The sequence below is a fragment of the Salvelinus sp. IW2-2015 genome, unplaced genomic scaffold, assembly GCF_002910315.2.
Source record: "Salvelinus sp. IW2-2015 unplaced genomic scaffold, ASM291031v2 Un_scaffold4506, whole genome shotgun sequence".
In the NCBI taxonomy this organism is placed as follows: Eukaryota; Metazoa; Chordata; class Actinopteri; order Salmoniformes; family Salmonidae; genus Salvelinus; species Salvelinus sp. IW2-2015.
In genome coordinates, this window is record NW_019945776.1 from 26,262 (window position 1) to 37,100 (window position 10,839).

A 10,839-nucleotide genomic window follows, 5' to 3' on the forward strand; every position below is an offset into this window, starting at 1 on the left:
GGGAGAGAGATACACCATATAAAGGGGCTTGGGCTGTACATATACCATTGTAACATATACCAGGAGCTTGGCTGTATACCCTATACCGGGGTCTTGGGCTGTATACCGTGTATATATACCGGATAGCGGGGGCTTGGCTGTACACCATATACCATATACAGGAACTTGGGCTGTACACAATATACCATATAACATATACCAGGGGGCTTGGGCTGTACACCATTAACATATAGACATATACCAGGGGCTTGGGCTGTACACCAGGTATACCCATATAACAGGGGCTTGGTGTACACCATATAACAGGCTTGGGCTGTACACCATATCCATATAACATATCCAGGCAGCCTTGGGGCTGTATACCCTATACAGGGGTCTTGGGCTGTATACCGTGTATATATACGGATAGCGGGGACTTAGCTGTATAACCGTGTATATATATCCATATACGCGGGTCTTGGGCTGTACTCCATATACCATATAACATATACAAGGGAGCTTGGGCTGTACACCATTATAACATATAGCAGGGGCTTGGGCTGTACACCATATACCATATACAGGGCTTGGGGCTTTGTACATCATATAACATATTAAAAATACAGGAGGCTTGGGCTGTACACCATATACCATAATACCAGGGGGCTTGGGCTGTAAACCATATACGCAATATACAGGACGCTTGGGCTGTACACCATATACCAATATAACATATACCAGGAGCTTGGCTGTATACCGTATACAGGGGTTTGGGCTGTTATACCGTGTATATATCCGGTTACCGGGGTATTTGGGCTGTATACCGTACAGGGGTCTTGGGTTGTTTATACCCGTGTACAAGTATATCCGGTTACTCTGGGGTATGGGGGCTGTTTAATACCATATACCATATAACATATACCGGGGCTTTGGGCTGTTTACACAATATAGCATATAACATATACCAGGGGGGCTTGGGCTGTTACACCATATACCATATAAGCAAGGGGCTTGGGCTGTACACCATATAACAGGGGCTTGGGCTGTACACCATATACATAATAAGCATATACCAGGAGCTTGGGCTGTATACCCCTATACAGGGGTCTTGGCTGTAATACAGTGTATAGTCTAAGCCGGATAGCGGGGACTTAGGCTGTATACGGCGTGTATATATAACATATACGGGGTCTTGGGGCTGTACTCCATGATACCATATAACATATACCAGGAGCTTGGGCTGTACACCATATAACATATACCAGGGGCTTTGGGCTGTACACGCATATACCATATAACAGGGGCTTTGGGCTGTTCATCATAATACCATATAACATATACCAGGAGTTGGGCTGTACCACCATATTACCATATACCAGGGGCTTTGGGCCTGTACACCATATCATATAACAGGAGCTTGGGCTGTAACCATATACCATATAACATATACCAGGAGCTTTGGGCTGTATACCGTATACAGGGGCTTGGGCTGTACATCATATACCATATAAACATATACCAGGCAAGCTTGGGCTGGTATACCTATACAGGGGTCTTGGGCCTTGTATCCGTGTATATATACCCGAATAGCGGGGACTTAGGCTGTAATAGCCCGTGTATATATACCATTATACCAGGGGGTTCTTGGGCTGTAATCATATACATAATAACATATACCTAGGAGCTTGGGCTGTACACCATATACCATAATCCACAGAACTTGGGCCTGTACACCATAATACCATATAACATATACCAGGAGTGCTTTGGCTGTACACCATATACCATATAAAGGAATTGGGCTGTACACCATATACATATAACAGGGCTTGGGCTGTACAGCTCCATATACCATATAACATATACGACAGGAGCTTGGGCTGTATAGCCGTACTACAGGGGTTCTTTGGGCTGGTATACCGTGTATATATACCGTTACCGGGGTATTGGGCTGTATACCGTACACGCGGGGTCTTGGGTTGTATACGCGTGTATATATAACCGGTTACTGGGGTATCTGGGCTGTATACCGTATACAGGGGTCTTGGGCTGTATACCGTGTATATATACCGGTTACGGGGTATTTTGGGCTGTATACGCGTACACCGGGTATTGGGGCTGTATACCGTAATACGGGGTCTTTAGGCTGTAAACCGTGTATATATACGTGTATACGGGGTCTTGGCTGTATACCGTGTATATATCCGTATAACCGGGGTTTGGGCTGTATACCGTGTATATATACCGATACCGGGGTATTGGGCTGTATACGCGTACACCGGGTCTTGGGTTGTATACTGTATATTATATATACCGTATACCGGGGTCTTGGGCTGTATACCAGTGTATATATACCGTATTCGCGGGGTCTTGGCTTATACGTGTATATATACGTATTCCGGGGTCTTGGCTGTATACCGTGTATATATACCGTATTCGCGGGTCCTTCGGGCTGTATACCGGGGTCATCCGCTGGATGCGTTTCTTTCAGACATCAATGACCGTTGAAACTATTTATTTTAAAAGTTTTTCAATAGATTTTAATATTTTTGTAGCTGCTTTAAAAAAAAAAAAATACTGCAGTTAACTGTACAATACATTCGGAGATAAAGCAGATCCGTTTCCTCATTTCACCTGTCACTTTATTTTACCTGAATGAGGCTTATCGTAGTTCTCCAGAAAGTTTGGACGTCAGGTGTTTTACCTGATGAGGCTTATCGTAGTTCCCCAGAACAGTTGAGACAGTCAGGTGTTTTACCTGATGAGGCTTATCGTAGTTTCTCCAGAACAGTTGAGACAGTCAGGTGTTTTACACTGATGAGGCTTATCGTAGTTCCAGAACAGTTTGAGACAGTCAGGTGTTTTACGCTGATGAGGCTTATCGTAGTTCCCAGAACAGTTGAGACAGTCAGGTGTTTTACCTGATGAAGGCTTATCGTAGTTCTCAGAACAGTTTGAGACAGTCAGGTGTTTAACCTGATGAGGCCTATCGAGTTCACCAGAACAGTTTGAGAGCAGTCAGGGTGGTTTTACTGATGAGGCTTATCGTAGTTCTCCAGAACAGTTGAGACAGTCCAGGTGTTTTAGCTGATGAGGCTTATTGAGTAGTTCCCCCAGAACACAGTTAAGACAGTCAGGTGTTTCTACGCTAATGAAGCTTATCGTAGTTCCCAGAAACAGTTGAGACATCAGGTGTTTTACCTGATGAGGCTTTATCGTAGTTCCGGCCAGAACAGTTGCGAACAAGTCACGGTTGTTTTACTTGATGAGGCTTTATCGTAGTTCCGCAGAAACAGTTGAGACAGTCAGCGTGTTTTACGCTGATGAGGCTTATCGTAGTTCCCCAGAACAAGTTGAGACAGTCGCGTGTTTTACCCTGAATGAGCTTATCGTAGTTCCCCACGAACAGTTTGAGAACAGTCAGGTTTGTTTTACGCTATGAGGATTATCGTAGTTCCCCAGAACAGTTGAGAACAGTCAAGGTGTTTTCCTGATGAAGCTTATCGTACGTTCCCCAGAAGCAGTTTTGAGACAGTCAGGTGTTTTACGATGAGGCGTATCCGTAGTTCCGCAGAACAGTTGAGACAGTCAGGTGTTTTACCTGATGAAAGCTTAATGTAGTTCTCAGACAGTTGAGAGCAGTCAGGTGTTTTACCTGATGAAGATTATATCGTTTAAGTTCCCAGAACAGTTGGAGAGCCAGGTGTTGCTAAATTTGGTAATTACTTTGCCACTACGGCCTATTTATTGCCTTACCTCCTAATCTTACTATTTGGCACAACTGTGTATATATATATATATTTTTTCCTATTCGTGTTTATTAACTTGTACGTTTGTTTACTCCATGTGTAACTCTGTGTTGGTTGTTTGTGTTCGGACCTGCTTTGCTTATCTTGGCCAGGTCGTAGTTGTAAATGAGCACTTTCTCAACTGGCCTACTGGTTAAATAAGGTGAATTTAAAATTTTTAAAAAGAAACTCTACTCTGGTGAGCAATCTCTCGAAGCTTCCTTATGTTAGACATCGCGCACCAGCTGTAATTGACAAATAGACACACAACACCACCCCTCGTCTTCCAGACAAGCTGTTCTGTCCTGCTGATGCCTACAGAAAACCAGCCAAATGTATACTTATCAGTGTTCGTCATTCAGCCACGACTGCGGTGAACATAAGATATTACAGTTTGTAATGTCTGTTGGTAGGATCATCTCCAACAGAGTTTATCAGTTTTATTCTCCAGTGAGTTTACGTTCGCTAATGAAAGGATGTGTGGATGCGGGTTAGCCACTCGCTACGAATCCTCACCCAAAGGCCCCTGCACCTACATCCCCTATCGAATCCTCCCAAGGCACCCTGACCTACATCCCCCCTACGAATTTCCTCCCAGGCACCCTGACCTACATCCCTTACGAATTCCTCCCAAGGCACCCTGAACCTACATCCCTACGAATCCTCCAAGGCACCCTGACCGTAATCCTACGTAATCTCACAAGACACCTGACTACATCCCTGTATCTCCATCTTTTCTTAGCGAATGACAGGGATTTTGGGCGCTGGGTACTGGGAGAAACAGTATAAGCTTGCGGTCCGACTCTTAATTAAACACGTTGTCCAGTTTGAGGTGAGTAATCGCTGTTCTGATGTCGCAGAAGCTCTTTCCGGTCTACGAACGGTAAGCAATCAGCAATTATGTACAAAATAACGTTAAAACAACGAGAAAAAACACGACAAAATAGCACAAGTTGGTTTAGGAGCTGGTAAAACGCATCCATCCTCCTGGCACCATTGCGTGACAGGTCTTACTTACCATCATTCCCCTCTGGCACCATTGCGTGAACAAGGCCTTACGTTACATCCATCCTCTGGCACATTGCGTGACAGGCTTACATCACTATCCATGCCCCTCTGGCACCATGTGCGTGACAGGCCCTTACGTACGCATCCATCCCTCTGGCACCATTGCGTGACAGGCCTTACGTTCCCTCCATACCCTCTGGCACATTTGCGGTGACAGGCCCTTTACGTTACCATCCATCCCTCTGGCACCGAATTGCGTTGGACAGGCCTTAGTTACCATCCATCCCCTCTGGCACCATTGCGTGGAGCAGGCCCTTAACATCACGCATTCCATCCCCTGCTGGCACCATTGCGTGACAGGCCCTACGTATCGAGCCTACTCGTACCCCTAACCGCTTCAAGTACCTCATCCGCACCTCCCCTTACCTGAACCTTCCCTACTTCTGTCTAAGGGCCTGTCACGCAATGGTGCCAGAGGGGATGGATGGTAACGTAAGGGCCTGTCACGCAATGGTGCCAGAGGGGATGGATGGTAACGTAAGGACCTGTCACGCAATGGTGCCAGAGAGGATGGATGCCGGTTTACCAGCTCCTAACCAACTGTGCTATTTTGTGTGTTTTTTCTCGTTGTTTGTAACTTATTTTGTACATAATGCTGATGCTACCGTCTCGTAAGACCGGAAAGAGCTTCTGGACATCAGAACAGCGATTACTCACCTCAAACTGGACAACGTGTTTAATTTAATGAGTCGGACGCGAAGGCTATACTGTTTCTCCCAGTACCAGGCCCAAATCCCTGTCATTCGCTTGAAGAAAAGATGGAGATACAGGGGATGTAGGTCAGGGTGTCTTGTGAGGATTCGTAGGGGATGTAGGTCAGGGTGCCTTGGGAGGATTCGTAGGGGATGTAGGTCAGGGTGCCTTGGGAGGAATTCGAGGGATGTAGGTCAGGGTGCCTTGTGAGGATTCGTAGGGGATTAGGTCCAGGGTGCCTTGTGAGGATTCGTAGGGGATGTAGGTCAGGGTGCCTTGTGAGGATTCGTAGGGGATGTAGGTCAGGGTGCCTTGTGAGGATTCGTAGGGGATGTAGGTCAGGGTGCCTTGGGAGGATCGTAGGGGATGGTAGGTCAGGGTTGCCTTGGAGTTCGTAGGGATGTAGTCAGGGTGCTTGGGAGGATTCGTAGGGGATGTAGGTCAGGGTGCCTTGGAGGATTCGTAGGGGATGTAGGTCAGGGTGCCTTGGAGGATTCGTAGGGGATGTAGTCAGGGTGCCTTGGGAGGATTCGTAGCGGATGTAGGTCAGGTGCCTTTGAGGAATTCGTAGGGATGTAGGGCAGGTGCCTGTGAGGATTCGTAGGGGATGTTGACGGTCGAGCCTGGGATGATGAAGTATGGGTCAGGGGCCTTGTGAGGATTCGTAAGGATGTAGTCAGGTGCCTTGTGAGGATTCGTAGGGATGTAGGTCAGGGTGCCTTGGGAGGATTCGTAGGGATGTAGTCAGGGTGCCTTGGGAGGATTCGTAGGGGATGTAGGTCAGGGTGCCTTGGGAGGATTCGTAGGCGACTGAGAGGTAACCCGCACTCCCACCATCCTTTCTATTAGCGAACGTAAACTCACTGGAGAATAAACTGGATAAACTCTGTTGGAGATGATCCTACCAACAGGACATTACAAACTGTAATATCTTATGTTTCACCGAGTCGTGGCTGAATGACGACACTGATAATATACATTTGGCTGGGTTTTCTGTGCATCAGCAGGACAGAACAGCTTCGTCTGGGAAGACGAGGGGTGGTGTTGTGTGTCTATTTGTCAATTACAGCTGGTGCGCGATGTCTAACATTAAGGAAGTCTCGAGATATTGCTCACCAGAGGTAGAGTTTCTTTTTAAAAATTTTAAATTTCACCTTTATTTAACCAGGTAGGCCAGTTGAGAATAAGTGCTCATTTACAACTACGACCTGGCCAAGATAAAGCAAAGCAGTGCGACACAAACAACAACACAGAGTTACACATGGAGTAAACAAACGTACAGTTAATAACACAATAGGAAAAAATATATATATATACACAGTTTGTGCAAATGAGGTAAGATTAGGGAGGTAAGGCAATAAATAGGCCGTAGTGGCAAAGTAATTACAATTTAGCAATTAAAGACTGGAGTGATAGATGTGCAGAAGATGAATGTGCAAGTAAAGATACTGCAAAGGAGCAAAATAAATTAAAATAACAATATGGGGATGAGGTAGTTGGATGGGCTATTTACAGATGGGCTTTGTACAGGTGCAGTGATCTGTGAGCTGCTCTGACAGCTGGTGCTTAAAGCTAGTTAGGGAGATATGAGTCTCTAGATTTTTGCAGTTTGTTCCAGTCATTGGCAGCAGAGAACTGGAAGGAAAGGCAGCCAAAAGAGGAATAGGTTTTGGGGGTGACCAGTGAAATATACCTGTTGGTATATTTTAGCGCGTGCTACGGGTGAGTGCTGCTATGGTGACCAGTGAGCTGAGATAAGGCGGGGCTTTACCTAGCAGAGACTTGTAGATGACCTGGAACCAGTGGGTTTGGCGACGAATGTGAAGCGAGGGCCAGCCAACGAGAGCATACAGGTCGCAAATGGTGGGTAGTATATGGGGCTTTGGTGACAAAACGGATGGCACTGTGATAGACTGCATCCAATTTGCTGAGTAGGGGATTGGAGGCTATTTTATAAATGACATCGCTGAAGTCAAGGATCGGTAGAATAGTCAGTTTTACGAGGGTATGTTTGGCAGCATGAGTGAAGGAGGCTTTATTGCGAAATAGGAAGCCGATTCTAGATTTAACTTTGGATTGGAGATGTTTGATGTGAGTCTGGAAGGAGAGTTTACAGTCTAACCAGACACCTAGGTATTTGTAGTTGTCCACATATTCTAAGTCAGAGCCGTCCAGAGTAGTGATGCTGGACGGGCGGGCAGGTGCGGGCAGCGATCGCTTGAAGAGCATGCATTTAGTTTTACTTGCATTTAAGAGCAGTTGGAGGCCACGGAAGGAGAGTTGTATGGCATTGAAGCTCGTCTGGAGGTTAGTTAACACAGTGTCCAAAGAAGGGCCAGGTGTATACAGAAGTATTCAATAGTTCATCATGATAAACTGTTGACCACACTTTCTACCAAGAGAGCCGTCTATTTACCGATGCTGGCACTAAGACCACACTCAATGAGCTGTATAAGGCCACTCAGCGAGCTGTATAAGGCCAGAAGCCCTGGATTACAGGCAACATCCACACTGAGCTAAAGGCTAGAGCTGCCGCTTTCAAGGAGCGGGACACTAATCCGGACACTTATAAGAAATCCCGCTACGCCCTCAGACGAACCACCAAACAGGCAAAGAGTCAATACAGGACTAAGATTGAATCCTCCAACACCAGCTGACGGATGTGGACCGATTACGGACTACAAAAGGAAACCCAGCCGCGAGCTGCCAGGTGAAGCTTGCCTACCAGACCGGCTAAATGCCTTTTATGCTCGCTTCGAGGCAAGCAACACTGAAGCATGCNCCCGCATCCACCATCCTTTCTATTAGCGAACGTAAACTCACTGGAGAATAAACTGGATAAACTCTGTTGGAGATGATCCTACCAACAGGACATTAAACTGTAATATCTTATGTTTCACCGAGTCGTGGCTGAATGACGACACAGATAATATACATTTGGCTGGGTTTTCTAGAACAGCTTCGTCTGGAGGGGTTTTCCGTGCATCAGCAGGACAGAACAGCTTCGTCTGGGAAGACGAGGGGTGGTGTTGTGTGTCTATTTGTCAATTACAGCTAATATTAAGGAAGTCTCGAGATATTGCTCACCAGAGGTAGAGTTTCTTTTTACATTTTTTTTTATTTCCCCTTTATTTAACCAGGTAGGCCAGTTGAGAACAAGTTCTCATTTACAATTGCGACCTGGCCAAGATAAAGCAAAGCAGTGCGACACAAACAACAACACAGAGTTACACATGGAAGACAAACATACAATCAATAATACAGTAGAAAAAATAAAATATATATATATATATAAAATATTATTATATATATAGTGTGTGCAAATGAGGTAAGATTAGGGAGGTAAGGCAATAAATAGGCCATAGTGGCGAAGTAATTACAATTTAGCAATTAAACACGGGAGTGATTGATGTGCAGAAGATGAATGTACAAGTAAAGATACTGCAAAGGAGCAAAATAAAATAAATAACAGTATGGGGATGAGGTAGATAGATGGGTTGTTTACAGATGGGCTATGTACAGGTGCAGTGATCTGTGAGCTGCTCTGACAGCTGGTGCTTAAAGCTAGTGAGGGAGATATGAGTCTCTAGATTTTTGCAGTTGGTTCCAGTCACTGGCAGCAGAGAACTGGAAGGAAAGGCGGCCAAAAGAGGTGTTGACTTTGGGGGTGACCAGTGAGATATACCTGCTGGAGCGCGTGCTACGGGTGGGCGTTGCTATGGTGACCAGTGAGCTGAGATAAGGTGGGGCGTTGCCTAGCAAAGACTTGTAGATGACCTGGAGCCAGTGGGTTTGGCAACGAATATGAAGCGAGGGCCAGCCAACGAGAGCATACAGGTTGCAGTGGTGGGTAGTATATGGGGCTTTGGTGACAAAACGGATGGCACTGTGATAGACTGCATCCAATTTGTTGAGTAGAGTGTTGGAGGCTATTTTATAAATGACTTCGCCGAAGTCGAGGATTGGTAGGATAGTCAGTTTAACGAGGGTATGTTTGGCAGCATGAGTGAAGGAGGCTTTGTTGCGAAATAGGAAGCCGATTCTAGATTTAGATTTAGGATTGAAGATGCTTAATGTGAGTCTGGAATGGATAAACTCTGTTGGAGATGATCCCTACAACAGGACATTAAACTGTAATATCTTATGTTCACCGAGTCGTGGCTGAATGACGCACAGATAATATACATTTGGCTGGGTTTTCTAGAACAGCTTCGTCTGGAGGGGTTTTCCGTGCATCAGCAGACGAACAGCTTCGTCTGGGAAGACGAGGGGTGGTGTTGTGTGTCTATTTGTCAATTACAGCTAATATTAAGGAGAGTCTCGAGATATTGGCTCACCAGAAGGTAGAGTTTCTTTTTACATTTTTTTTTATTTTTTTCCCCTTTAATTTTAACCAGGTAGCCAGTTGAGAACAAGTTCTTCATTTACAATTGCGACCTGGCCAAAGATAAAGCAAAGCAGTGCGACACAAACAACAACACAGAGTTACACATGGAAGACAAACATACAATCAATAATACAGTAGAAAAAATTAAAAATATATTAAATATATAAAATATTATTATATATATAGTGTGTGCAAATGAGGTAAGATTAGGGAGGTAGGCAATAAATAGGCCATAGTGGCGAAGTAATTACAATTTAGCAATTAAACACGGGAAGTGATTGATGTGCAGAAGATGAATGTACAAGTAAAGATACTGCAAAGGAGCAAAATAAAATAAATAACAGTATGGGGATGAGGTAGATAGATGGGTTGTTTACAGATGGGCTAGTACAGGTGCAGTGATCTTGAGCTGCTCTGACAGCTGGTGCTTAAAGCTAGTGAGGGAGATATGAGTCTCTAGATTTTTGCAGTTGGTTCAGTCACTGGCAGCAGAGAACTGGAAGGAAAGGCGGCCAAAAGAGGTGTTGACTTGGGGTGACCAGTGAGATATACCTGCTGGAGCGCGTGCTACGGTGGGCGTTGCTATGGGACCAGTGAGCTGAGATAAGTGGGGCGTTGCTAGCAAAGACTTGTAGATGGACCTGGAGCCAGTGGTTTTGGCAACGAATATGAAGCGAGGGCCAGCCAACGAGAGCATACAGGTTGCAGTGGTGGGTAGTATATGGGGCTTTGGTGACAAAACGGATGCACTGTGATAGACTGCATCCAATTTGTTGAGTAGAGTGTTGGAGGCTATTTTATAAATGACTTCGCCGAAGTCGAGGATTGGTAGGGATAGTCAGTTTAACGAGGGTATGTTTGGCAGCATGAGTGAAGGAGGCTTTGTTGCGAAATAGGGAAGCCGATTCTAGATTTAGATTTAGG

The 10,839-nt window shown here is 45.4% G+C and overlaps 1 protein-coding gene across 1 annotated transcript in view; it reads right to left on the bottom strand.

Moving 5' to 3' along the window:
• Window positions 1-10,839, bottom strand: part of LOC112077383 (insulin-like growth factor 1 receptor) — a 17,737-nt gene that overhangs the window by 3,492 nt on the left and 3,406 nt on the right. The window lies entirely within an intron of this gene.